The 27,965-nt window shown below is 40.8% G+C and overlaps 2 protein-coding genes across 2 annotated transcripts in view; both read right to left on the reverse strand.

The window, feature by feature from the left end:
- Positions 1 to 27,965, reverse strand: part of LOC134845160 (mucin-19-like) — a 581,930-nt gene that overhangs the window by 184,229 nt on the left and 369,736 nt on the right. The gene's annotated exons all lie outside the window — the stretch shown is intronic.
- LOC134845161 (ubiquitin-like-conjugating enzyme ATG3) overlaps positions 1 to 27,965 on the reverse strand; it is a 426,844-nt gene that overhangs the window by 29,152 nt on the left and 369,727 nt on the right. The window lies entirely within an intron of this gene.

The raw sequence follows: 27,965 nt of genomic DNA on the forward strand, positions 1-27,965 counted from the left end.
TTATTTGATTCTAGACTCGTGTCAAATGTGAGTATTGAATTTAAATACTGTGGTGTATTTTACGCAGCCATGTTGAGATGAGGCGGTTTTTAGGTTGATCCATCTGATATCGATCAAAGGTCCACTGTCCAAGAAAAACTAATGGTATTTTCTTGAGCTCTCAACCCTGTTTTTAACGGCGTTCGCGTGTTTCAGGCCTCTAGAGATCTAGCCATGGATACGTTCTGATTTCTAGCATGAGGTTAATTTGATAGTAGCTTTAAAGCTGTAACACGATCTTGATGTCCCCGTCTCAAGCAAACCAAATTGGCTCCGACCGGATGAGATACAAAAACACAAGAGGTAGTTTCCCTGAACCTTGAGCCAATGGTTATCTGGCCTATTTCTTTTAACCTCATATTTGATGAGTACGGACGAATTATACATAGACCACATTGCCTTTCGTAGCACGGAAGATTGACGACTTAAGGGAAGGAAGAGCAAAGTTCAATTTCCGGGTCGTAACCAAAATTTGTGCGTTTGTGATGCTGCGCACCTTGTTTCCAAACGGTTGATTTTTATTTCCTCGAAATTGAAGCATGAGCATTGGGGGTTTCTCATATCCCTTGTCAGTTGTTGCCCGAGTTTCTGTCTTAGTTGTTATTATTTGTGCCCGAGAATTTTGCTTGTTGTTTCCGACTCAACTTGGGATGACCACTTCTCTGGGCACTGATTTTTCTTCCAAAGCTGTCTATTGATCATCATTGGTTTTTGGTAAAATTCCTATCTAGATGTGCTCCTCAAAACCTTGCGCACCGTATCCATCTGATTTCAAATTTTGAGAGAAAAAACGAAAAATCTCCGGAATTACAGAGACATGAGCACTCATATGTGGATGCGAGATTCGCAGCCCCCTCGAGTAATCTGACAGCCCCCATAAAAAACGCTGGGAATTTCAAACTTTGATTAAAAAAGATTAGATTCAAGTTTTCCGAATTTTTTTGAAAAAACGGCAAAAATCATCTCTCAAAAACTATGAAAAAATTTAGCAGTCAGATTTGGAGGCAAGATTCGCGAAACACGAAAGTACTCTGACAGTTTCCAAATAAAGGGTTGAGAATTTCAAAACTCAAAAAAAACAGTAATAATAATCATAACACATGATTAAGGAATAAAGTTCAAGGGTTCGCATAAAACCCAGTCATTGCAGTGTTCAAAGTTTAGTTTTCAGTTATTAGTGTAAGTTTCTTCAGGGTTCTACAGTTGTTGCATTTGCATCAAATGCGCCAAGTGCATGTATCTGATTCGTATTATTGAGTTTTGAAGAACTTCGTGTACATTTTTAGAAGTCTGTTTTGCATTCTGGGTCAAACAATATGTCACATTTGAAGTATTCGTTGTATATACTAGCAAGACGACAAGCCCGAAACCAGAAATCCGACTCGCACTTCTTCAAACGCATTTGTTTGAATTATAAAAATCACAAAAAACGTCATACCTCGTAAGTTACAAAAATTTGAAAAATTATAATTGTAAGTTAGGTTCGCACCACCGATAGCAATCTGACAGCTCCAAATAGAAAGTTGTAAATTTCAAAAAATGACAAAAAAAATTTTCTGAAACTTTTTTGAAATAGTATCTCGAAAACTAAAAGCTGTTTTGCAGTCGCATCTGGACAAACGATTTGGATTTTGAAACTCCTGTGAGTACCTTCACAGTACCCAACTTCAAATTTAGGAATTTTAATTTGTTTGAATTTTTTAAAATCTAGGTTTTCTGAAAAATTAAAAAGAAATCATAGAACACGTCAGATTTCGAAAACTACACGGACTTGAAATTCATATTTGCAGGCAAGATTCGCAATCCTTGAGAAGACTCTGACAACACCCATTATCAGGGCTAGGAGTTTCAAGTTTGAAAATTTTTGAAAAAATCACATAAATAATCGTATGTCGTACACTAAAAGTATTAGGGCATTCATAACTGAAGACAAAATTCGCAACCATTGGGAAAATCGTGACAGCATCCCACTATTGTGTTGCCAACTTTTAACTTGCTGCAACAAGCATTAGACCAAACTGGAAACTCTGTGCAGCGCTTCCAATGCGTTGTTTGACTGATCTCTTATCTCCCAACTCAACTGTGCTGTGGTCGCTTCCTTCCCACACTGACGTGTGTATGCCTTTAGGCGAGTCGTCTCTATTGTATTCCTCAATTCTTGTGGTCAAATGTCGAATAGTTTGTCCATTATAGGTGGAAATACATCCACAAGAAGTCAGTTTGTAGAGCGCCAGTCGTATGTATCCTGAAGTTTTATCTTGATATTGGGGTGAAACATTTTTTTTCTGAAAAATTTGACATGTCCACGTAATACTCAAAATTATCGCAGCAACTGAAACAAAAAACAAAAAGAGATCAGAAGAAATGATAAAAAAAAATGCGGGAAAATTCATGGAAAATCGGCCTCGAGTCAAATTGCTATTCGCAACTTGTCCAATAGTAATCAATTCGAGTTGTGCTGTCTTGTTCATGATAGAGAAAGCAGAAAACTATTGTGAGAGTGTTTTTACTGGAGCAGGGAGTAACTTGATTGGACAGGTTGACGAGTCATGCGAGCCACTGGTCCAGACAATCAAACTTCTTGAGCTTAAACTGATTACTTCCTTAAACTTCTAGAGTTAATTTGGTTATATGATTTATTTGATTCTAGAATCATGTCAAAATGTGAATATTGAATTTAAATACTATGGTGTATTTTACGCAGTCATGTTGAGATGAGGCGGCTTTTAGGTTGATCCATCTGATATCGAGCAAAGGTCCACTGTCCAATAAAAACTAAATGGTATTTTCTTGAGTTCCCAACCCTGTTTTTAACGGCGTTCGCATGTTTCAGGTCTTTAGATATCTAGATATTGAGACGTTCATATTTCTAGCAAGAGGGTTATTTGATAGTAGTTTTAAAGCTGTAACTAGATCTTGATGACCCGTCTCAAGCAAACCAAATTGGCTCCGACCGGATGAGATACAAAAACACAAGAGGTAGATTCCCTGAACCTTGAGCCAATGGTTATCTGGCCTATTTCTTTTAACCTCATATTTGATGAGTACGGACGAATAATACATAGACCACATTGCCTTTAGTAGCACGGAAGATTGACGACTTAAGGGAAGGAAGAGCAAAGTTCAATTTCCGGGTCGTAACCAAAATTTGTGCGTTTGTGATGCTGCGCACCTTGTTTCCAAACGGTTGAATTTTATTTCCTCGAAATTGAAGCATAAGCATTGGGGGTTTCTCATATCCCTTGTTACTTGTTGCCCGAGTTTCTGTCTTAGTTGTTATTATTTGTGCCCCGAGAATTTTGCTTGTTGTTTCCGACTCAACTTGGGATGACCACTTCTCTGGGCACTGATTTTTCTTCCAAAGCTGTCTATTGATCATCATTGGTTCTTGGTAAAATTCCTATCTAGATGTGCTCCTCAAAACCTTGCGCACCGTATCCATCTGATTTCAAATTTTGAGAGAAAAAACGAAAAATCTCCGGAATTACAGAGACATGAGCACTCATGTGTGGATGCGAGATTCGCAGCCCCCTCGAGTAATCTGACAGCCCCCATAAAAAACGCTGGGAATTTCAAACTTTGATTAAAAAAGATTAGATTCAAGTTTTCCGAATTTTTTTGAAAAAACGGCAAAAAGTCATCTCTCAAAAACTATGAAAAAATTGAGCAGTCAGATTTGGAGGCAAGATTCGCGAAACATGAAAGTACTCTGACAGTTTCCAAATAAAGGGTTGAGAATTTCAAAACTCAAAAAAACAGTAATAATAATCATAACACATGATTAAGGAATAAATTCCAAGGGTTCGCATAAAACCCAGTCATTTCAGTGTTCAAAGTTTAGTTTTCAGTTATTAGTGTAAGTTTCTTCAGGTCTCTACAGTTGTTGCATTTGCATCAAATGCGCCAAGTGCATGTATCTGATTCGTATTATTGAGTTTTGAAGAACTTCGTGTACATTTTTAGAAGTCTGTTTTGCATTCTGGGTCAAACAATATGTCACATTTGAAGTATTCGTTGTATATACTAGCAAGACGACCAGCCCGAAACCAGAAATCCGACTCGCACTTCTTCAAACGCATTTGTTTGAATTATAAAAATCACAAAAAACGTCATGACTCGTAAGTTACAAAAATTTGAAAAGTTATAATTGTAAGTTAGGTTCGCACCACCGATAGCAATCTGACAGCTCCAAATAGAATGTTGTAAATTTCAAAAATTGACAAAAAAAATTTTCTGAAACTTTTTTGAAATCATATCTCGAAAACTTAAAGCCTTATTGCAGTCGCATCTGGACAAACGATTTGGATCTTGAAAATCCTGTGAGTACCTTCACAGTACCCAACTTCAAATTTAGGAATTTTCATTTGTTTGAATTTTTTAAAATCTAGGTTTTCTGAAAAATTAAAAAGAAATCATAGAACACGTCAGATTTCGAAAACTACACGGACTTGAAATTCATATTTGCAGGCAAGATTCGCAATCCTTGAGAAGACTCTGACAACACCGATTATCAGGGCTAGGAGTTTCAAGTTTTGTAAATTGACTTTCTGAAAATTTTTGAAAAAATCACATAAATAATCGTATGTCGTACACTAAAAGTATTAGGGCATTCATAATTGAAGACAAAATTCGCAACCATTGGGAAAATTGTGACAGCATCCCACTATTGTGTAGCCAACTTTTAACTTGCTGCAACAAGCATTAGACCAAACTGGAAACTCTGTGCAGCGCTTCCAATGCGTTGTTTGACTGATCTCTTATCTCCCAACTCAACTGTGCTGTGGTCGCTTCCTTCCCACACTGACGTGTGTATGCCTTTAGGCGAGTCCTCTCTATTGTATTCCTCAATTCTGGTGGTCAAATGTCGAATAGTCTGTCCATTATAGGTGGAAATAAATCCACAAGAAGTCAGTTTGTAGAGCGCCAGTCGTATGTATCCTGAAGTTTTATCTTGATATTGGGGTGAAAAGTTTTTTTTTTCTGAAAAATTTGACATGTCCACGTAATACTCAAAATTATCGCAGCAACTGAAACAAAAAACAAAAAGAGATCAGAAGAAATGATAAAAAAAAATGCGGGAAAATTCATGGAAAATCGGCCTCGAGTCAAATTGCTATTCGCAACTTGTCCAATAGTAATCAATTCGAGTTGTGCTGTCTTGTTCATGATAGAGAAAGCAGAAAACTATTGTGAGAGTGTTTTTACTGGAGCAGGGAGTAACTTGATTGGACAGGTTGACGAGTCATGCGAGCCACTGGTCCAGACAATCAAACTTCTTGAGCTTAAACTGATTACTTCCTTAAACTTCTAGAGTTAATTTGGTTATATGATTTATTTGATTCTAGAATCATGTCAAAATGTGAATATTGAATTTAAATACTATGGTGTATTTTACGCAGCCATGTTGAGATGAGGCGGCTTTTAGGTTGATCCATCTGATATCGATCAAAGGTCCACTGTCCAATAAAAACTAAATGGTATTTTCTTGAGTTCCCAACCCTGTTTTTAACGGCGTTCGCGTGTTTCAGGTCTTTAGAGATCTAGATATTGAGACGTTCTGATTTCTAGCAAGAGGGTTATTTGATAGTAGTTTTAAAGCTGTAACACGATCTTGATGACCCGTCTCAAACAAACCAAAATGGCTCCGACCGGATGAGATACAAAAACACAAGAGGTAGATTCCCTGAACCTTGAGCCAATGGTTATCAGGCCTATTTCTTTTAACCTCGTATTTGATGAGTACGGACGAATAATACATAGACCACATTGCCTTTCATAGCACGGAAGATTGACGACTTAAGGGAAGGAAGAGCAAAGTTCAATTTCCGGGTCGTAACCAAAATTTGTGCGTTTGTGATGCTGCGCACCTTGTTTCCAAACGGTTGAATTTTATTTCCTCGAAATTGAAGCATAAGCATTGGGGGTTTCTCATATCCCTTGTTAGTTGTTGCCCGAGTTTCTGTCTTAGTTGTTATTATTTGTGCCCCGAGAATTTTGCTTGTTGTTTCCGACTCAACTTGGGATGACCACTTCTCTGGGCACTGATTTTTCTTCCAAAGCTGTCTATTGATCATCATTGGTTCTTGGTAAAATTCCTATCTAGATGTTCTCCTCAAAACCTTGCGCACCGTATCCATCTGATTTCAAATTTTGAGAGAAAAAACGAAAAATCTACGGAATTACAGAGACATGAGCACTCATATGTGGATGCGAGATTCGCAGCCCCCTCGAGTAATCTGACAGCCCCCATAAAAAACGCTGGGAATTTCAAACTTTGATTAAAAAAGATTAGATTCAAGTTTTCCGAATTTTTTTGAAAAAACGGCAAAAAGTCATCTCTCAAAAACTATGAAAAAATTGAGCAGTCAGATTTGGAGGCAAGATTCGCGAAACACGAAAATACTCTGACAGCTTCCAAATAAAGGGTTGAGAATTTCAAAACTCAAAAAAACAGTAATAATAATCATAACACATGATTAAGGAATAAAGTCCAAGGGTTCGCATAAAACCCAGTCATTGCAGTGTTCAAAGTTTAGTTTTCAGTTATTAGTGACAAACGATTTGGATTTTGAAACTCCTGTGAGTACCTTCACAGTACCCAACTTCAAATTTAGGAATTTTAATTTGTTTGAATTTTTTAAAATCTAGGTTTTCTGAAAAATTAAAAAGAAATCATAGAACACGTCAGATTTCGAAAACTACACGGACTCGAAATTCATATTTGCAAGCAAGATTCGCAATCCTTGAGAAGACTCTGACAACACCCATTATCAGGGCTAGGAGTTTCAAGTTTTGTAAATTGACTTTCTGAAAATTTTTGAAAAAATCACATAAATAATCGTATGTCGTACACTAAAAGTATTAGGGCATTCATAATTGAAGACAAAATTCTCAACCATTGGGAAAATTGTGACAGCATCCCACTATTGTGTTGCCATTTTTTAACTCGCTGCAACAAGCATTAGACCAAACTGGAAACTCTGTGCAGCGCTTCCAATGCGTTGTTTGACTGATCTCTTATCTCCCAACTCAACTGTGCTGTGGTCGCTTCCTTCCCACACTGACGTGTGTATGCCTTTAGGCGAGTCCTCTCTATTGTATTCCTCAATTCTGGTGGTCAAATGTCGAATAGTTTGTCCATTATAGGTGGAAATAAATCCACAAGAAGTCAGTTTGTAGAGCGCCAGTCGTATGTATCCTGAAGTTTTATCTTGATATTGGGGTGAAACGTTTTTTTTCTGAAAAATTTGACATGTCCACGTAATACTCAAAATTATCGCAGCAACTGAAACAAAAAACAAAAAGAGATCAGAAGAAATGATTTAAAAAAATGCGGGAAAATTCATGGAAAATCGGCCTCGAGTCAAATTGCTATTCGCAACTTGTCCAATAGTAATCAATTCGAGTTGTGCTGTCTTGTTCATGATAGAGAAAGCAGAAAACTATTGTGAGAGTGTTTTTACTGGAGCAGGGAGTAACTTGATTGGACAGGTTGACGAGTCATGCGAGCCACTGGTCCAGACAATCAAACTTCTTGAGCTTAAACTGATTACTTCCTTAAACTTCTAGAGTTAATTTGGTTATATGATTTATTTGATTCTAGAATCATGTTAAAATGTGAATATTGAATTTAAATACTATGGTGTATTTTACGCAGCCATGTTGAGATGAGGCGGCTTTTAGGTTGATCCATCTGATATCGATCAAAGGTCCACTGTCCAATAAAAACTAAATGGTATTTTCTTGAGTTCCCAACCCTGTTTTTAACGGCGTTCGCGTGTTTCAGGTCTTTAGAGATCTAGATATTGAGACGTTCTGATTTCTAGCAGGAGGGTTATTTGATAGTAGTTTTAAAGCTGTAACACGATCTTGATGTCCCCTTCTTAAGCAAACCAAATTGGCTCCGATCGGATGAGATACAAAAACACAAGAGGTGGATTCCCTGAACCTTGAGCCAATGGTTATCTGGCCTATTTCTTGCCAAAATGACTGCCAGGGATGCACCCATGGCCAATCCATCTTTCTGTACATGCCACGTATCGTTGCAATTAAATTGGACATCACAAACAGCCATGTACAAAAGGCGTTTCATTGTACTTCTTGACAAGTCGTGTGGTTCATTCTGGTTGTATAATTTTTTAAAAGCGATGTCAATGGCTTTTTTGATTGGAACATTTGTGTGCAGGTTTTTCACATCCAAGGAAATGATACTCTCTTCAGAGTCTAATTTGGTATTCTCTGTCCTATCCCTAGCTGCTATCATATCCGTGGCCTCCGTACTCTGGTAGTGCGGAACGGATCGTTTCTCATGCCAGAAGGTTTTATGAAAAAAGTTTTTGGTTCAAATTCAATATTCTTAAGTTCCGAAATGGCCTTTCCTGCTCAAGTTCCTAGCAGTGACTAAAAACCCAAAGTCAAGTCTCAGAACAACCGAACTTACACTGGCGGAAAAGTTGATAAAAAATCAGACGAGAGTCGAATTGCCATTCGCAATTCGTCCTTAAATATCAAACTTGATTGGAGTTGTCTTGTTCCTGACAGAGAGCACAAAGAGTGGAAACGAGAATACAAGTCGTGGATAAAGATACATCTTGATTCGGAATATCAACCACTGATGTGAACCAACGGTCCAAACTTTGTTGAGTAATATTGTAACAAATATTTGTTATATTTGAATTAGTTGATCGCGCCTGGATTCAATTCCAGAGTTCTAGCTCCAGAGACCTAGCCATGGTGGCGTACTTATTTCTATCTAGAGTGCGGGGAGGGGTATTTCGGGAGTGGGCTTCAAGCGATCACTATCTTAAGGTTCCTTGTCATAGGCGAACCGTGAAATGGATACGACTGGTTGAGGTAAAAAGCACAAAATTTAGTGTCCCTGACCCTTGAGCCGATAATTATAGGACCTATTTTTCTTAAACTCATGTGACTTAGGTAAACGACTGTTACATCTGTTGGTGACTTTCGCAACAAAAACAAATAGTTTCTTCTACTCTCTGGGCTATTGATTGTATGTATCGCTATGTTTTGGTGTTCTCACTCTAAATAGAGTTATAAAAAGAGATCTTTTATCTGCATGAAGAGAGTGTGAGGCGACGCATTTTGCAATGGGAGTTGTACAAATAGTCTAACGCATGATTTCCAGATATCCCTATGAGAGTTTTCCGGGGGATTGATTCACACTTCATAACGTCCTTTCTAACAAATTTGGCGCAGTGTAACCGTAGGTCAGTATTGGCAACAGAAAAGATTTGTAAAGAACAATATCACGAAAGTCTCATTGTTGTATGCAACCTTTCCTATAAAACATTAGGGTAATTGTTGGCTTTTTTCAAGCGTTTTTGTCAATTGAGTGCTTCAATTAACGTTATCTATTACGCAAACTCCTAGATTTACGGCTTTTGGAGTAGAATTCCCATGATTGTTAACTTGAAATCATTTGCTCTGAAGTTTAATTTGTGACATTCGACCAAAAATGTACGAAAATGCAGTTTTGCATTCGAATTTTTATCGATCTTAAAAAGGGCAACAAACCTGGAAGATTGATGGTTTTAATGGATTAGCATTGTTATTTGAACGATTAGATGAATCGGGAAGGGTTGATTTTAACTGACATGCTAGTTTTTAAAATTTCGATTTGGACGTGAACGACACGTAACCTTTTTATGTTTCGCGCACACTGAAACGGCGAAACAGAACAAAATAGTGGCAGTGAAAACAACTACGATAAAAGGACGACAGATTGAAACTGTAACTGGAAATTGTCAGAAACCACTCCAAGTTGTAACGATTGTGCCGCTACAATCGTTACCGAACAGTTCACACGAATAAGGAAGGGTGTTGGGACGGCGTGTCCGGCCTTCCCGAAAGAAATAGGAGTGCTTTTTCCCCGGATTCCAGAATCCGGAGGGGTCTCGGGCCCAAGACTCAAGCTGTTATGTATTAACTTTTAGCTTCCTGGTCATGTCCTGAGTTGAATTTCATTAAAATTCAGTTTCATTCTCAGAGAATGAGAAGCTAGGAGTGAGGGAATGGGTTGATCCATCTTTGATGGAGATGACGATTTTCATCTACTGATCAAAAACATTAGTAATATAATAAAAAGTAGTAGCCCTGTTTTTAGGAGCGACCTCCTGGTCTGGGGATACTGAGACCCAGCCATGAGCTCACTATTTTTGCATATAATTAAGTTAATTTGAGTGTTTTGACCGAAGCCGGAAACAGTAACGTTTTGTCGACCCGATGTTAGGAAAACCACCAAAAGAATTGACTTTGGCAGAGACGGTGAAAAGCATGTAGACTGTGTTTATACGCTAGCCAGTCGTTTTAGAACCTAGTTTTATTTTCCGTCGTTATGTACTTCCGGGCGAATGTTACATAGATGTTTTTATGGTGCTCCTGGGTGTTATTTCTTTTTAACATCATGACCGGCAAAACCACATACGAGCACTCTGCGCCGAGCGGATGCTCATGATAACACTCTTAATAAAGCCCTATCCGCCGGGGCGGAAGGGTAGTTCGGAACGCGGAAGCCTTCCGGATTCCCGTAAATAGTTTCTTAACCTAGTTAAGACCGAAAATTCACAAACCAGGAAGGGTGGAGGGGTTGGCCATTCCGTCGTTCCCTGAGAGGTTTGTGACCACAAACAATTAAAGATATACAAGAAAAGACACAAAAAGTAGTATAGTACCTAAGATAAGCAAAAAAAAATTAAAAAATAACCGAAATACCAAAAACAGTAAAAAAGTATAAAATCACTAGAAATCATCCCCCCAGACGAGATGCGATCCGACCCTACCGTTTGTTGTTGTTAGATATATTGTTGTTACAGGCATTTATATCAGTCAGGATCGTTACGATCAATTTTGTGGCCCGTTTGTGGTGCTTGTACTGTAGGGTTATTTGAGTATTTAAGCACGTTAATGCTAATTTGCGCTCAACCCGGAAGGATCTCGGGATTAGTGAAGAAGACTAATCCGGCAACCCGTTCAAGGAGCGACAATGAGGGGCTCAAGGACAACAACAATCGACTGTTGGGTATCGTTAAAAATTTTGTATCCTTTTTGGTACAAAAAAGAAGATATTACTCTGTGGGGGGCTCGACAGTGACTGCACTGTAGTGACCCTTCACCGAACCGCGAGCTTCCGAGTTAAGCACCTTAATGCGGAGATTGAACAAAACCGGAGGGGTATAGTATTTGTAGTATTATGATTTATACAGCCTATATTAATACTACTATACCATTTTTCAGTAAAAAACACACTAAGCAGACCTGTTTTTAGGGTCAAAATAGCGATATTTTGATCCCCCCACAAATCGCGATTTTTGAGATATCGATATTTTTTGATAAACTAGTGAGTTACATCGTAACTGTACTGTTATAATAGGTAGAACACGTTAAATTTAGTTCGGAACAAAATAAGACCATTTTTTGAAATTTTTGAGTTAGGACAGTAAAAATAATTGTTCAGACAACGTTTACTAGTGAATTGACAGGTTTTACGACCCGTTTGCCGATAACCTTTCGGGTTACAGTGAAATCAAACTTAACGTGTTTGATTTAGTGGATTCATCAATCCGGAAGGGTCCAAATAGCAATGTTTTTGGCGAATTTTTTCAACTGGAACGTTTTAGATCGGATTTTTTGCAATGAACTGGAAAAGTATAGGCCTTCTGAGCTCGGATCAATAATTTTTAGGTGGAAAAGAGCAGAGCTGCGAAAAAAGTTAGGCGGAACCTAATAGAGAGAAAAATTTTTGATTTTAGAAAAAAGACTTTTTGGGTAATAACTTTGGAACAGCAGCCCAGATCCGGTTGATCTTGGTACCATTAGATCAGAAATAAGGTGAGCTTACTCATAGAAACATCAATTAATCAAAAATATAAGACTAAAAGTTTTTTAAGATTGTTTTTTAGCAAACTCACTATTTCGGGAAGGTAGACTCTTCACGTTTGATAAAAATTTTGTTGGAAAGCCCTTACACCCCTACCAAAGGGTAGTAACGGTTGAATAAGGCAATTTTACGCTGTTCTAAACAAAAAGGGAAGGCTAAGGAAACCAGAAAACCATAGTCGAGTCGAAACTAGGCTAGTGAAAAGACCCTTCACAGTTAAGGTGAATTGTCAAATAAGAGGCTTAGCTTCAATCCGGAAGGGTCTTGGGATAGAAAATACACCCTTCCTAGTTAGTTCTAACAGCATAATAGCACCAGAGAATGTATCCGGAATGGTATCGGGTGAAAATTTTGAAAGTCTCTGAAAAGCTATTTTTGCCAATCCGGAGGGGTCCTGTTTTTGCCAATCCGGAGGGGTCCCAATTTTGCCAATCCGGAGGGGTCCCAATTTTGCCAATTCGGAGGGGTCCTGTTTTTGCCAATCCGGAGGGGTACTGTTTTTGCCAATCCGGAAGGGGCCCAATTTTGCGAATACGGAAGGTTCTAATTTTGCCAATCCGGAATGGTCCTGTTTTTGCCAATCCGGAGGGGTCCTGTTTTTGCCAATCCGGAGGGGTCCCAAATTTGCCAATCCGGAGGTGTACTAGTTTTGCAAAAAAAAAAATTAAGCGGTCATAAGAAAGCAAATAGTAAAAAGTATTAGGTTATAAAGAGACAGTCTAGAAAACAGTGACTGCTCTGGTAAAAGACCGGACCAAAACAAAACAGGTCTAAGCTCGAATATTCGCGACACTAAGTCTAAATTGAACAAGAGTCTCTAGCTTATTTGAGCGGATTGAAATCCAAATCAATTTTGGGAAAAGTTATTGCCCTGGGGAGTTTAGTAGTTCTTGCTGGGGCAATCCGAAGGCAGATAGGTAACACAGGACTCTGTGGGTGCAATAGTCGCCCACTTGAAAAAAAATTCTCCCTTAAATTTTTGTCTGTTTGGTGCAGCACCGAACCGGGAAAGCTCTTTTTTTAGAAACAAGTTCGACTATTATATTGCGACAGACTAAAGTACAAAACACATACGTTTTTTATTGAAAAATTCTTATTTTTCTTCATTTTTGGTTTTAAATCGATAATATCTGTCCTTGATGAACACTTGGCGAAGAACTTGTCGCGAATGACGAGAAAAGCTGAGCAAAAAGAGTTACGATTGAGAGACGACATGGAGAATTTGAGAATTCAACAAGAGCAGAATCTTGGGACTCTTGATACGAAGATAGATGCGATGATGGAGAGGCGAACTCAGGCTATCATGGATAGGTTGGACGGGCTACTAGGCAGCAGGAGTGGATCAAAAAATGGGGAATCGAACACGGGAGAACCCAACAGGGAGCCGAGGGTGAACTTCAATGAACAGCAGAATAGGAAGGAGAAGGATATATGGATCCACTAGAGGAACAATCAGGCTATACCACAGGGGACAATAGAACGCGGGGCCCAAACATCAGAGGAAGTTCAACTCGCAACAGACAGACCTCAAACGAACGACCGACGCAAGATACACATGCGACTGGGAGATGTGATTCCAGGAACAGGAGTAATGCGAGTCAAGGAAGAAACCATCCCAGCGACCAGGTTAGGAGGGAAAAACCAGAGCCCTCATCAGGGGGCAATGATACTCAGTCGGGGCATTCAAGAGACGTAACATCAATGGCCACAGCCTTTGAACCTCTGAACAGGTCTTTGGAGACATTTCATACGAGGTTATCTAGAACCAATGAACGTAGTGAAAAGTCCAGAAGGGTTATTAAGAAACCAAGATGCTATAAAGACGAATCTGATGGCTGTATTGATACCTGGATAGACGTGATGAAACTGCATTTTGAAGAAGAGGACTTGTCAGAAAGACAAGAATTCAGTGCTCTTACCAGCAACTTGGAAGGGGCAGCCCTAAACTGTGTGATGACCAAAAAGCAATACCAGCGGGATACTGCTGAGAAAATCTTTGAAATCTTGTTAAATCGTTTTGGCTCAGGGTTGCAAGGTCACCAAGCAATGATGCGCTTCGAGAAAAAGAGCAAACGTGAAGATGAGACGATAGACAAGTTTCTAGACAATGTGGAGATGATAAGAAGGCGTAGCCAACCAGATGAGCCGAATAGAAGGATGAACGTGGCAGTAGCCTCAAAATTCATCGATGGTGTGAAGAATGATGAGCTTCGAATAATGTTAGCGACACATTACACAACACTCTCAACCAATGCGCCAACACCAGAGGAGTTGAGACTCAAGTCAAAAGAATATCTTTTGCTGAAGCCTCCATCGAGATCTGGATATTACAAAAACAATTATGGCAATTTTAACAATGGACCAGCAAACCAAGGAAACAACTGGTACAAGCCAAGGGACGATATGGACGAGACGCTCTTTTGCAAATTGCAGTTCAACGGACCATCATGTGTCGGCATGCCCAATTTACAAACAGGGCATGAAAGCAATAGGCTTTAGCCTCGCGGATGAAGATGCGTCAGAGGTCGATCATGAAGATTTCATGCGAAGAGTAATTGCGAAACTCGGCCCAAGGTGTTTCTTCTGTTACTTAGAAGGCCATTTTAAACCGGATTGTCCACAATTCTGGGATGCTGTAGCAGACATCAAGCATCCAAGGGTGTGAAAACCAGCAAGGCTCGCCTGTTGAGTGAAGCGGAGGCGCGCAGAAAAGAAAAACCGCAAGAGCTGGCAACGAAGAAGGTGCAGGCGGTAACGGAAGAGATATGTGAACCGGAACCGGTGACTGCAGTGGATGACTTCAAGATCGACTATAGGGCAGCCGCGAGGGATGCTCTAAACAGAGTCCAGTAGGAATTGGTAACGAAGGAGATCGAACAAAAGGTGAAGATCGAATTGGAAAATGAGAAAGTACAGGAAAGGCTGAACGCCTTCGAGGCATCAGAAGTCGAAGAAACAAAAGCACTAAGCAGTTTGAGCATGAAACTAAATGTGATCTACGGGAAGACGTTCGGTATGGAGTCGCAGGGAAGTAAAATACAATCGATAATTTCGGTAGCGGGACACCAGGTAATCAGAATCTAAGTGAACCATCAGAATTCATTTTCGTGCATTTGGATACATATGAAGATTATCTAAGACAGGTGGAGCCACGCACTGAGTCAAGAGCTGTGCGAGCGCTACTAACAACGGTTGGCCCTCGAATGAAGAAACTTCACGGGAAATATATGGACCGTATCAAGTGATGCTGAACGTGGACGGGATCAGTATCTACACTAGGACCTACGTGACGACAGACAGTGACCAAATAGGGCAAATCTATTTGGGTGAAGAATAACTTAAAGTCCGTAGGATATGCCATGACATCACGATGGAGCAAGACGCGGTTCACATTGGATACGAAGCAGATGTGACTGCACATCTGCTCGACACCAACGGGAAGACAATCGGAGTCACAGGGCTTCTGGACTTAGGAGCGGTAGTGGGCGTGATGCCGATAAAAAGTTGGGAAAGAATGGGCTTCACGAGGGACGACCTAATTCCGACGAATCTCCGCGGCAGCCAATCGAGGAGCGATTTACGTAGCCGGAAGGACACCAATAACGGTCCTCCACATGGGAGGACGGGATCTTTGGATGAGCTTCCTGGTGGTAAAGAACTTAGATGACTCCGACCAGTTCATCTTGGGCAGAGATTTTGTCAGGAATTTCGACATGATGATTGACTTGAACGACGGCCTATTAAGGATTGGAAAGCCGGACCGGAAGTATGTTAAGAAACCAGTTAATGGAATAATAACAGATGAAAACAAGGTAACAAGGTACCAACCTTTTTAGATATAAAGTCAAAACTACAGCCGTGACAAGCTGTAGTAGCAGTTTTTAGAATAAAAAATTTTAATTCGTTAAGTGATAGTAAACAGGTTTGTTTGGTATCGAAACCAAATAGTCAAAGTTCAGTGATTTTAGGCCGGAGCTCCTCGGTAACTCGAAACGGACTGTGTGTCAGTGTGTTATTGAACACACTGGACACCACGGTTTCAATCCAGCGTGGAAAAAAACTTGGTTACGCTTTGCCGATGAGGACCGACTATGAAGAGACACAAAACTTGAAGAGATATAGTGTGAAAGACTGCCCTTATCATGCCAATAAAGATATAATTTTTAAAAAAAATTAATGAATTTAAATCTATCATAAACTGTTTTAAATGAAATCCGAAACGGACGACGGCATGTCGAGTTGCTCGAACTTTCCGGAACGCCCCTCGTCATATGAACTAGCATCTGACAAACCGGTTTTGCCAGAAATAGAACACTTAAACGGGAAAATAGGCGAGGGAGATTTTGAATTATTGCCGGCGGTTTTAAATCGGAACGCGGATGTATTTTCGCAACACTGCATCAGGAGAGTCCATCAGGAATACTGCATCAGGAGAGTGACGAAGAAGTACGGGAACCTTGTGATGTGTTAGGTGGTCATAGCAACACCTACCCTGGAAGACCACATTGATCGGCTCGACGAGGTCGTTGGCTGCATGAAGAGAGCGGATTTGAAATGCAAACCATTGAAATGTGGCATCCTCAGGGATTCAATCAAGTATCTAGGAAGAATGGTGGACGGGCATGGCGTGAGGCCGGACCCGGAAACAGTAGAGGCTGTGTTGACTTGGAAGACTCACAGAAAGGACACACAAGCATGAGATTCCTAGGATTGGCCAATTATTACCGTGAGTTCATAAATGGATATACAGACAAGGTGTATCCTATGCAGTAGCTGATTCGCAACAAAGAAAAGAAGTTCGAATGGAACGAAGAAGCACAAGCTGCCTTCGAGAACATAAAGCGGGAACTGTGCGAAGGGCTAGTGCTAGGCATGCCTACAGAGAATGGCATGTATGTTCTTGACACAGACGCATCAGTGGTAGCCATCTCAGGAATACTGCATCAGGAGCAAGAATGGAATGGAAGAACAGTTCTCCGTCCCATTGCATATGGCAGCAAGGTGTTAATTGACACTGAGATGAAATATGGTGCACCGAAAGCAAAAATGTTTGCAGTAGTCACATTAGTGGAGAAGTACCGCGCATACTTGGGGAGCGCTCCCTTTAAGTTACGCGTGACAACAGAGCGTTATCCTGGTTGAAGACATACTCGATGGATCAGAGTTATATTGGAAGATGGATAGTAAGATTAGATGGCTACCACATGCTAATCGAGCACAGGATGCGTGATAAACACCAGAACGCTGACAACCTCATCAAAAAGACCGAGTTCTATGAAAGATTGGAACAGAAGCAAGCCAATCAGGCAGAAATCAAGGAAGGGTTCTCGTTTCTGGACAAAGAGACTTATGAAGCGCTTCGCTTGACGAGATGAAAAGACAAGTCTGGACATTCGATTCCAGGACAACCTGAGTTACCTGTAGTGGAGGCATCCGAGATAAAGATTCTCTCCAAGAAGGACCCGGTGCCCGTGGATCTGTTGCTGCACTCAAACCTGGTCCAGCAAGAACTCTCTCGCATGAACATAAACAGCTTCTCATTGTTGGATAAAACGGTGCGGGTCACACCACAAGTGATGCGGATGCTGGGTGGATTATTGGAGAGAGAAGTGACCAGAGATGACCCCGAGTGGGCAGCAGCCATGGCATCACTGACAGTTAGCGAGAAGGTAAAGATCATGCCGTCAAGACGACAACACAAACAGAATGAAAGGGACTGTAGGACTATAGTTCAGCAACTAGAGTCCTCGACACCCCAATACGTCTTGACAAGCACATCAATCATACAAACGGAAAGAACAGGGGAACGATACACAAAAGAAAACCGTTACTTTTGAAGACCAAGATTAGGAAGGTGAGGAGGTTGAACGAAAACTGGGGCAAGATTAATTGTCCGGGGAGACGAATGGCGAGGAGAGCAGGCGAGTTCAGGATCAACACCCGGGACAGTAAAGTTTGTCCGGGTAGTCTAATGTAGAAGAAAAAGTTCCTGATAAGGAACAGGACCTGGAGGATAAAATTTTGTCCGGGGAGTTCAGATGGATGAAAAGAACGCACAGAACTGATTCGGAGGAGTGAACATGCTCCATCGCAGACTCTTCAATTGAAGACAATTCCCGGAACTCAGGGATCGACACCTACTCAGACAGGAACTCGAGCTCAGGATCGGAACTGTCAGAGCAAGCGATCCACACACTACTAGTGGAGACTCGAGCAAGGGATCTGGACAGGGAGGTATGCCAAGACCCTGACAGTGATCGCTACCTCATACCAGGTGAAAGAGACTTTGACAACGCAGCAGATGATCTGGAAACAATAGCGGTATCGAAACGTTCGATAAATTTGTTGCCACAAAAAGAGGTAGTCAGGACTGATCTTCAACTGTTCGAACAAGAAACACAACCGTTGTCGAAGACTTGGTGTGTTAAGATGGAAGATGACACCTATCAGCCAGATGAAATGAATAGTCAGATGAGGGTCATGAAGACGTACTTGAAGGCGAGATACAGACTCTCCTCGGACCTCCTAAGAGCGCAGAGAAATGACCGCATGACGTACAACCTAAAAAGGTGGATCGAAAATGCAGCTCCGGACAAAGGTGACCTGGAGGAAGACAGTTACCGCATTCTGAGACATAACTTTATGCAGAAAGAGGGAAGGTTATATCTGAACAAGGACGGGATCCTGGCTTGCAAGAGAAGAGAAGAGGACAGAATCCTGTACAAATATAACGCGATAGTGTTGCCGCAACTCTATCAGACAGAACTTTTATTCAGGTAGCATGATCAGATGGGCCATCAGGGAATCGACAAAGTATAACAGAGGATCCTGAAGCGCTTTGAGTGGCCTGGAATGAAAAAGGCATGCGAGAAGTGGGTAACAGCATGTCTGTCATACCAACAGGTCAAGGATCCAAGGAAATTGCGATTTCCCTTGCAGTCGATAGAGTCATCTGAATTCAACGAGGTGGTGCAGATTGATCACCAAAAGATATGTATGACAGACAGTGGTTACAATTAAGTCTTGGTCATGAAAGATCACTTCACGAAGTATGCAGAGGCCGTGCCCTGCATAACTGCCTCAGCAGAAGAGACGTGCGATCACCTGATCAATACGTGGATAGCGAGACATGGTTGTCCGAAGACGTTTTATTTGGATAACGGAACGGCTTTCGTGGGAGAACTTACGCAAGAGCTCATGAGACGTTCAGAGATGGCTCAAGCTAACTTCACGACATACCATCCCCAGACGAATGGCTTAGTGGAAAGGCAAAATTGAATGTTAGTGTCGATGCTGAGGGTATAATGTTCCAGGTACATGACCGATTGGGACAGATATCTTCCACAGGTGATGGGAGCTTACAACAGCACGCTACACTCCACCACCGGAGTTAGTCCACACATGATGTTAACAGGACACGAGAAGTCTTTGCCCTTGACTTTTTTTACCCAGAGTATGAGGGGAAGAAAAAATCACCACAATTCTACGTAAGGGATGTGATCAGACGTCAACAAGAACTAAACGAGTTGTGTAGACGGAACACTCAGCAGGCACAGGAAAGGCAGAGGTAAAGATTCGAAAAAAGAGCAGCTGATGCAAAAGCTTATTCGGTACGAGACTAGGTATGGATATTTCAGAAGGTTATACCACCGAAAGTAACGAAAAAGCTCCTAAAAAAGTGGAGGGGACCCTTCATGATTACGGAAGTGCACTAGGAGGGATGTTTTTATAGACTGAGTACCGGCCGAGCCGCTCACTACGAGAAAATTAAGCCACACAACCCATCGACAGAAGACTGGTGTATACCTGCAGACATGGAAGAGGGGGATTATCTGATGATGGACCCTGCCTGTGAGATCAATGAGAAGGGCACCAGGGGAAAGAATGATGGAATGAGGTCGTAGAGGAAGGATCAAGTCAACCACTGGACCTGGATCCCAACGAGGTGATTGAAGCAGATGAAGAAACCTTACCCTACGCAGAGGAGGACTGGCAAGACCCCAAACCAATGGAGGTCCCCAAAAATTTGGAACCAGATCTTCCGTTTCCGATACAGACTCGACAGAGTGACAGGACAAGACCCACGAAAAAAAATAATCCTTACGGAGATGACTTCGTAGTGGACAGGATAGATCTGAAGAACATAGTGGAAGAAGTAGTGGGTCTAGAAGAAATAACTGTGTCACAGGACATCGACATAGTCAACGATCACGACAAGGAGTGGGTCGATGACCGGTCCAAGCCCGAGGTAGAATTCGACGACGAGCAACAGCAGTCCTACGAGCAAGACTTGACAAATTTGCGTGTCTTGGAATGGCTGAAAGAAATGACGTCGGACCCAATGGAGACCAGTGTCACAATTCAAGACGTAGATCGTGAAAGCATGAAATACATAATCACCGAAAATGATGATCCTTCCTGGACTGCCCAGGAAGGGCAAGTACTCATTCCTGCTTCCAACCTCGATTTATTATCCGGTCTCCGATCGACAGGGACGTCGATGGATATTTTTGTCCGGGGAGTGGGGGTAGGACTTACCCACACTGAAAAATTATGAATAAAAAATTAAGAATAGCAAGAGAGACAGGTGATCTAGAAACAGAAACAGGCGGGGACCCTAGGAAACCGGACATCGAAAGAATAGTTGAGTCATATTTTAGCTTACCAAATGAATACTCAAGTAGCATAACTTTGACAGATAGCGGTTTTATACTCACAAACAGAACATATGCGATAGCGATAACAGCAGTCATGAGTTTTAAGACGGCGTTAGCAGCGGATTTTAAGAGAGAATATAAAAACATAGAATTCCTTTGGAAGCAAAGACCAGGAATAGGAGGCGCAGCAGCTTTGCCGCCGGCGGCGTCACAGATACCGGGAAAGTACTTATGCTTCTTGGTGACGAGGGCGACGGAGAAGCGGCACGTGGACCCGGAAAATCTAGCCTTGCCCTTGACGAGATTGAGAGACTTCCTTGTGGAAAGGAAATGAAGGAACTCTCGCTTCCAGTGTACAATCCGAACCGAGGACGACTGCATCCACGGAGCTGTATGCACTGATACACATAATCTTTTCTGATACTAATAAAAAAGTATACCTACATAAGAAATATTATTTAAGTCTAGGCTGAGTTGAGACTGCATGCAGGAAGGCGTCCTACTAAATGTGTTGTATGTGATTTGTGTAATATATTATGTGAAACGTTATGTTATTAAGACCTTGGGTAAGAGGGAATTAGTGACCATGAATAACCAAATGACGATCTTAGGAATAGATCCAAAGTTTGGAATGTCCATTTTAGCAATTTTAATCACTGATTTTAATGAATTTTAGGATTAAAGTCTTTTTATCCAACAGCTTTAAATAAACTTTAATTTAAAATTGGAGTGAACCTGACAAATGTGATATTCGTGACTTTTTTTCTAGATCCTGATTGATCGGTTAATTATTCACCTGATTTCTATTGATCAAACTGAGAATATGAATCGAATCAAGAAGGAGATGGACTACTTTGATTTTAACGAGTACATGGACCTGGCAGAGGCGTATGTGGGACAGATGGTAGATGCGATCTATCGTCGGCTGATGGATCGAGACTTCGCTCTGAAGGACCCAGATGTCCAGGTAGTCATGTTGTTGACCGCCTTAATAAACATCTTGGGGCATGATAACCGTGGGGACCGCCTCACGGAAACCTTATTGATTGCAGCATATGGAGAAAGAGGAGTACTATACCGCCCGAACATGAGAGTGATGAGGTGGAGAAACGGGGCTCTCTCAGGAAGTGACTTGGAGAACGAACCTGGATTGGGAAGTTCGAGGACCTACCAACCAGGTGAGATGCCTTTGCCCACCAAGCCTAGGCCTGGATTGAGGAGGATGCATCAGGAAATGACCAGCGAGGCTGCCTCGTCTAGTTCACAACTATGAGCAGCTGTGCCACCAAAGAGGGCGAGAGTAGAGGAAGAGGTTCAGACGAATAAACCATGCAAGACCTTAACGGAACGGTAGAAGAACGGGAGAGGACCAGAAGGGAGCTGGACGAAATGACCAAGACCATGCTCAGTACAGAAGATAGAGACATGTGGAAGAAGCTGTTTGAAGATTGTAACAAGAAACAGGGTGAAGAAATAGAGCGCTTGAGGCGAGAGTACAAAGAGCGATCGGAGCGGCTGGTGTTGACGACAGCCGTAGAAAGAGTGATACCTACAAGGAATATTCCTCGTGGGCAGTCCCCGATGGAACTTTTGACGCCTCGCGAGTTGAGTCAAACGACGGAAACGCGACCCCCAGCTACAACTGGTCGAGTGACAATCCCGGACCCGAGTGACACCCTAGGTGACCCAGTCGTAGAGCAAACAGTGAAAAAATTGATAGAAACAGCTAGACGATTGGTCGCTTATAGGAATTCGCCAGGTTCCGGGGTGACTGCACCCTATGGAGCAATCGATGACACGGGCAGAGTACAACTCTCCCAAGGGACGATGACGAGAACGGGAGTTATTGATACAACGTTACCAACAAAGAGCTCCAAGGTCCCAGACAGGAAGATACGAGTATGCCAAGAAGCATATGTCAAAGCACAGCAGAGTGTACAGTGCGTATCAACTGGACATTGGAGCAAGAGCTTTTAAGCGAGCTTTTGTAACTCATCGAAATACAATAACCACTGCAGTGAATAGAACTTCTAGGACAAGTGAATGTGACGGAAGGGAAAAAGAAGAGATGATGAAGGAAGACCTGGAGAGAAACGTGACGTTGTGCCTCCACAACAGCTTCTGCCGAAACAGAGAAACTAACGTTGATCCTCTGCCTTGTTGTAAGCAAAGATTAGAAGAGCAGAGGTGTTGGAGGACTGCTTCCAACAGCGTCAGAATAGCTACCGACGTGTTGCAAGACACAGAGACTGAAAGTGCGGAGTCAATGTCACAGGAGTAGGAGATGGAACATTGACAGATGGCCGAAAAACAAGATGCAACAAGATGGTTTTGGTGAAATAGTGACGTTATTTAAGCAATCAGACAAATCGGGAAGGGTTAGGTTTGACTGACCTGCTAAATTTTAAAATTTTGACTGACATGCTAAATTAAAATTTGGACATGAACGACACGTAACCTTTTTATATTTCACACACACTGAAACGGCGAAACAAAAAAACAAAAGTTGCTGTGAAAACAACAACGAGAAAACGACAACAGATTGAAACTGTGATTGGAATTTGTCAGGAACCTTTCCGAGTGGTAACGATTGTGCTGCTACAATCGTTACAACGCAGAAGCCGAGAAAAAGGAAGGGTGTTGGGATGGCCGGTCCAGCCTTCCGGAAAGAAATAGGAGTGCTTTTTCCCCGGATTCCAGAATCCGGAGGGGTCTCGGGCCCAAAACTCAAACTCTAATATATAAACTTTTAGCTTCCTGGTCATGTCCTGAATTGAATTTAATTAACATCCCTATTCATTTTTAGAGAATGAGAAGCTAGGAATGAGGGAAAGGGTTGATCCATTTTCGAAGGAGATGATGATTTTTATCTACTGAACAAAAACAATCGTAATGTAATAAATCGTAGTAGCCATGTTTTTAGGAGTGAATATTATCAGCGCATTGGTGATATCGCGCACTTTTTTTTGCTAATGTCTGACTGTGATTCCCCCTATATTGGACCCTCAAGATGGGTGGTGAACCACTACTATAATCACAGGGCTTCTTTTTCTCAGCCATGTTTTTTTTGTTTTTGCCCTCGCTGATGATCTTTTCAAGGGCATGGGATGCAACCTGCAACGACCAACTTTCCGGATATTGGTTATCCAACCACTGCTCACGGTTGATTTTCATAGCTTTATCATATTCTTCCCATGTCGACGTACTGCGGTAAACCCGGTGAACAGTTCCTTCAATCACACTTCTCTTGTACTGAAGGGGGGCGCAGCTTCTAAAATTTAGTATGGTACCTGTATCTGTTGGTTTTTGATACCACTCAAAGCTAATTTTCCTGCTTTTGTCAATACTATTTTGTGTAACAGTCGCCTACTTCGGTCACATATGAGGTTAAAGAAAAATAGGCCCTATAACCATTGGCTCAAGAGTCAGGGACACTATCTCTTGTGTTTTTCTACCTCGAACGGTCGGAGCCAATTCGGTTCACTTGCGACATGAGACTAAAAACCCGTTACAGCTTAAAGGCCACTACCAAATTAACCCCCCCCCCCCACCACTCTAGAAAATAAGAACGTCCCCATACTCAGGTCTCAAAATACCCAAAATACACGAACGCCGTTAAAAACAGGGTCGGAACAATCCGTACAGTTACTTTTTATTAGACAGTGAAACTTTGATCCATTTCAGATGGATCAACCTAAAACTCTCCTTACCTCAAGATAACAATTATAAAACATACTCGAGAAAATTAAATTGAGTACTCACATACCAGCACACTCGAGAATTAGAGGTAACTAAATTAGTAAGCAACTTGAGAATAATCGGGAAATTAAGTTTGGTTCAATAAGTTCTAATCGAACAAGTTTTATCTCAAGAATGGAGTTTTGGTTCTGGACCATTGGGACACCTCGGTTGTCCACCTTTCCACCGATGGTTCACTCTGGTCCAACTGAAATTTGATAATCTTTGTTTTCTCTATCAAGATAAGACAGCTCTACTCTCGTGTTATTTAGATGTCGGAAATTGCGAATAGCAATTTTCTGCTGCTTAACTTGACCACTTTCCCGCGTTTGTAAATCGGTTGTTCTCATCTTGTATTTCTGAGATTTTCAGTTTTCGCGAGAAAGTTGAGCATGACAGGCTCAATTCGAATTTTTGAAAAATTAAATTTCCTCCCAAAATTACGTAGTTCGTATTCCTCAAGGTCAAACTTCCAAATATGACCGACTGGCACATAGTAAATCCAAAAATGCCAAGTTTCCGTTTGTGTTTGGTGTCTCTATTGTGAACTGTAAATTTGAATGTAGTAAGTTTGCAGCCTGTAGCATTTTTTCAGGATCACCCTTCACTGTTCTGACTACATCGTCAACGTAACGGAGAAATAACTTAGCTTGTTGCACTGACTTATTTGTCTCTCTTATTGCGATGCATTTTCTACAGTACCAGATGGTTTCACTTATATTTCGATACCTATCATCTGATATATCACCGCATTTTACGTGATACCAGTTCAAACACCATTCACATTCTATACCTTTTGACCTGTACGTGACTTTCTTATTGCACTCGGGACATATTCCGTGAAGATCTTTCTCGGGCAAAAACATTTCGGGAATATCCCTTGATAGTGCAGTTTCGTACTGCTTCAGCCAAAGATTTGCTAAAAAAATAACGGCAAGAGATGCCCCCATTGCCAAACCATCTTTCTGAACGTACCATGTTTCATTGCACTTGAAATGGACTTGACTAACTGCCATGTTCAACAGTCTCTTCATGGTTTTCCTAGCAATTGATGGTGGTTCATCTTGCTCATACAGTTTTCTCAGAGCTATATCTATTGCTTCTTTCAGTGGAACATTTGTGTACAAACTCTTCACATCTAGAGATATCAAATTTTCATTGGGCTCAAGATTAGTGCTCTCTAAGATTTCTCTCGCATCTAGTGAGTTGGTTTCGATGTTTGCGCTCTCAATTTTCTCGAAAAATTTGGGAAAATTGTATAGTCCTTTGAAAAATATGTATTTTGAAAAATATGTATAGTCCTTTCTACAAAAATTCTTTGAAATAATTGTAGAAAGGACTATACATATAACTCTCAAACATTTGGGTATCAATATTGATGGCAGAGATAGCACGGTATTTGGCAGGGTTGTTGTTTTTTGGATGAGCTTGACTGCAGCAATTTTCCATGCAGATGATAGTTTGCATAGGCATTTTATGTTTTTGAATAGTTTGTTGAATATCAATCTGATCTTTTTTTTTTAGCCATTCGGAACTCCGGCATTTGTGGTATCAAGATCAGTTTGTATACAATTTTCTGTCGAGATGGAGAAATTTGGAAGATTTTGTGTGTCGCATTGTATATGTTTGAGGCTGAAAGGTTCTTTTGGTGAAAACTGAATAGAAGAAATCAATTGAAAGAGATCTTCTTTTTCTCGCGTATTTGGAAAAAAATTTGTCCTGTAATTGATTGAAATTCAGAATGTTCTGTTGCATGCCTTAGATGGCTGAAAATAAACCTGACATTTCCGGATTTGAGCATTTGGTCCCAGTAACATGTTCGATCTTGTTAACACAGCTCAGCTCCGACGTTTTTTCACTAAAAAATTTGCTTTTCCTGTAGCTTGAAGGTCGTCTCTTGAGTATTTTGTTCTGTGTTTCTAGCTTTCAATTTTGGTGTGAAGCGTTTGATTATATCCACACGGGAAGAATTTGCTAGAATCTTGTCCTTGGGGGTCTATGAAGGTCAGTTTGTCCTGATAGATAGTATTGTTTTTCGTTGTACATTTTGTTATGTTACTGCAACACGAAGGATTGAATGTTTTCTTCGCATTTTTTCGATAAGTCTAAGGTATCTGGATCCAAAGCTGTACTTTTTTCGTAATAGGAGGAAGGTCATGATACTGAAGTTGTTTTGTTGTACTTTTTGCTATAGGGTCAGAGCAGTCATAGTTTTTGTCAAAAGTGACATCATGTGTGGATTAATCTTGGCATCTTTGTACAGCATGACATCTGGTATAGTCTCTATGCGTTTTGGAGTTTTTATGCACTGTCAGTCGAAAAAGTTTTTCATCTAGTATTTCTAAAAATTAGTATTTCTCTCCGTCAGGAGTGCTAGAGTTTTCCCAGTTTGTTGTGGGATAATTTTTGTCTCCACAAACAATTGTTTCGCTTTTTTTGGTAGTGCTTCAAAAGTTTTCTTGAAGCTGTCTAAACTAAATTTGTATTGACTAGACTTTGGGGGTTGTAGGATGAGCGCACGTAGAAAGTTTTGTTGACAAGATTTATGTAGCAGATGACACAGCAGTCAATGTATGTTCGAAGTATGGTGTTCTCTGTCTGCTCGGTAAATTTATCATCCTTAATTAGTAGCTCAAAATTTGAAAAGTTTTCTTGTAGCCATGTTTCACATATACACACAATGTTTTACAATCCCAAGCGTTTTGTATTTGCCACTTTAAATTGCCTATCATAGTTTATTGCACTGTGTGCGTTAATTTACAGTGAATGCAGATTGTTTATTGAATCTTCGCTAAATATTTTGTATCTTTGATCATCTTTGTTTTTCTTCTCGATTATATCTGAAATAACTCAGCGTTGCTAGAAATTGTTGATTTACTTTTCTAGGTTTTTGAGAGTCTAATTTCTAATGAAAACTTCGCGTTGATTGGAAAACTGCACAAAAACGCATATAAATATCACGAAACGCTGAAGAACTCTGAATATCAGAAAAGAATTTTAAACGTAGAGCTGGGTAGCTGCTGTCCGCTGATTTTTGGATGCAACGGTGGCGCTGCTCCAACAGCCACAAAAACGATGCAGCGATTAGTAAAAAAAAACTGGGTGAAAAAAGACAAGAAAGCTACACAGAATCGATAAACTACATATGAAGTAAAATAAGCTTCGCGCTCCTCAGGAGCTCTATACTATGTATAAGGGGTGCAGATCGCTGCGAAAAGTACCATTGATCGACAACTCTATAGGCGCTATTGTAGAGGAATGAGGGCTAAGATAAATTAACATATCGACGATGCATTTAATTCTGATTTATGTCTTCATTGATACAATGATACAGTTTGCTGATATATATGCATTTTTATAACGTTGGTATGGCCCCATCCATCTAGTGCACTGACCGTAACTAAACGGTAGGGCTCCTTTTGTTATTTACTTTTTGTTCAGTAATTTATAGACCCTCAGAATAGAAAAATTTTACGATGGGGGAAAGGATTGCTTTAAAAAATTGAAAAAGATCGCGCTATTTTTGGAAAAGCTGTAACATTCGTCTACTACAGTCACACATGAGGCTTAAGAAAAATAGGCCCTATAACTATTGGCTCAGGAGTCAGGGACACTATCTCTTGTGTTTTTCCACC

Source organism: Symsagittifera roscoffensis, chromosome 4, assembly GCF_963678635.1.
Source record: "Symsagittifera roscoffensis chromosome 4, txSymRosc1.1, whole genome shotgun sequence".
Classification (NCBI taxonomy): Eukaryota; Metazoa; Xenacoelomorpha; order Acoela; family Convolutidae; genus Symsagittifera; species Symsagittifera roscoffensis.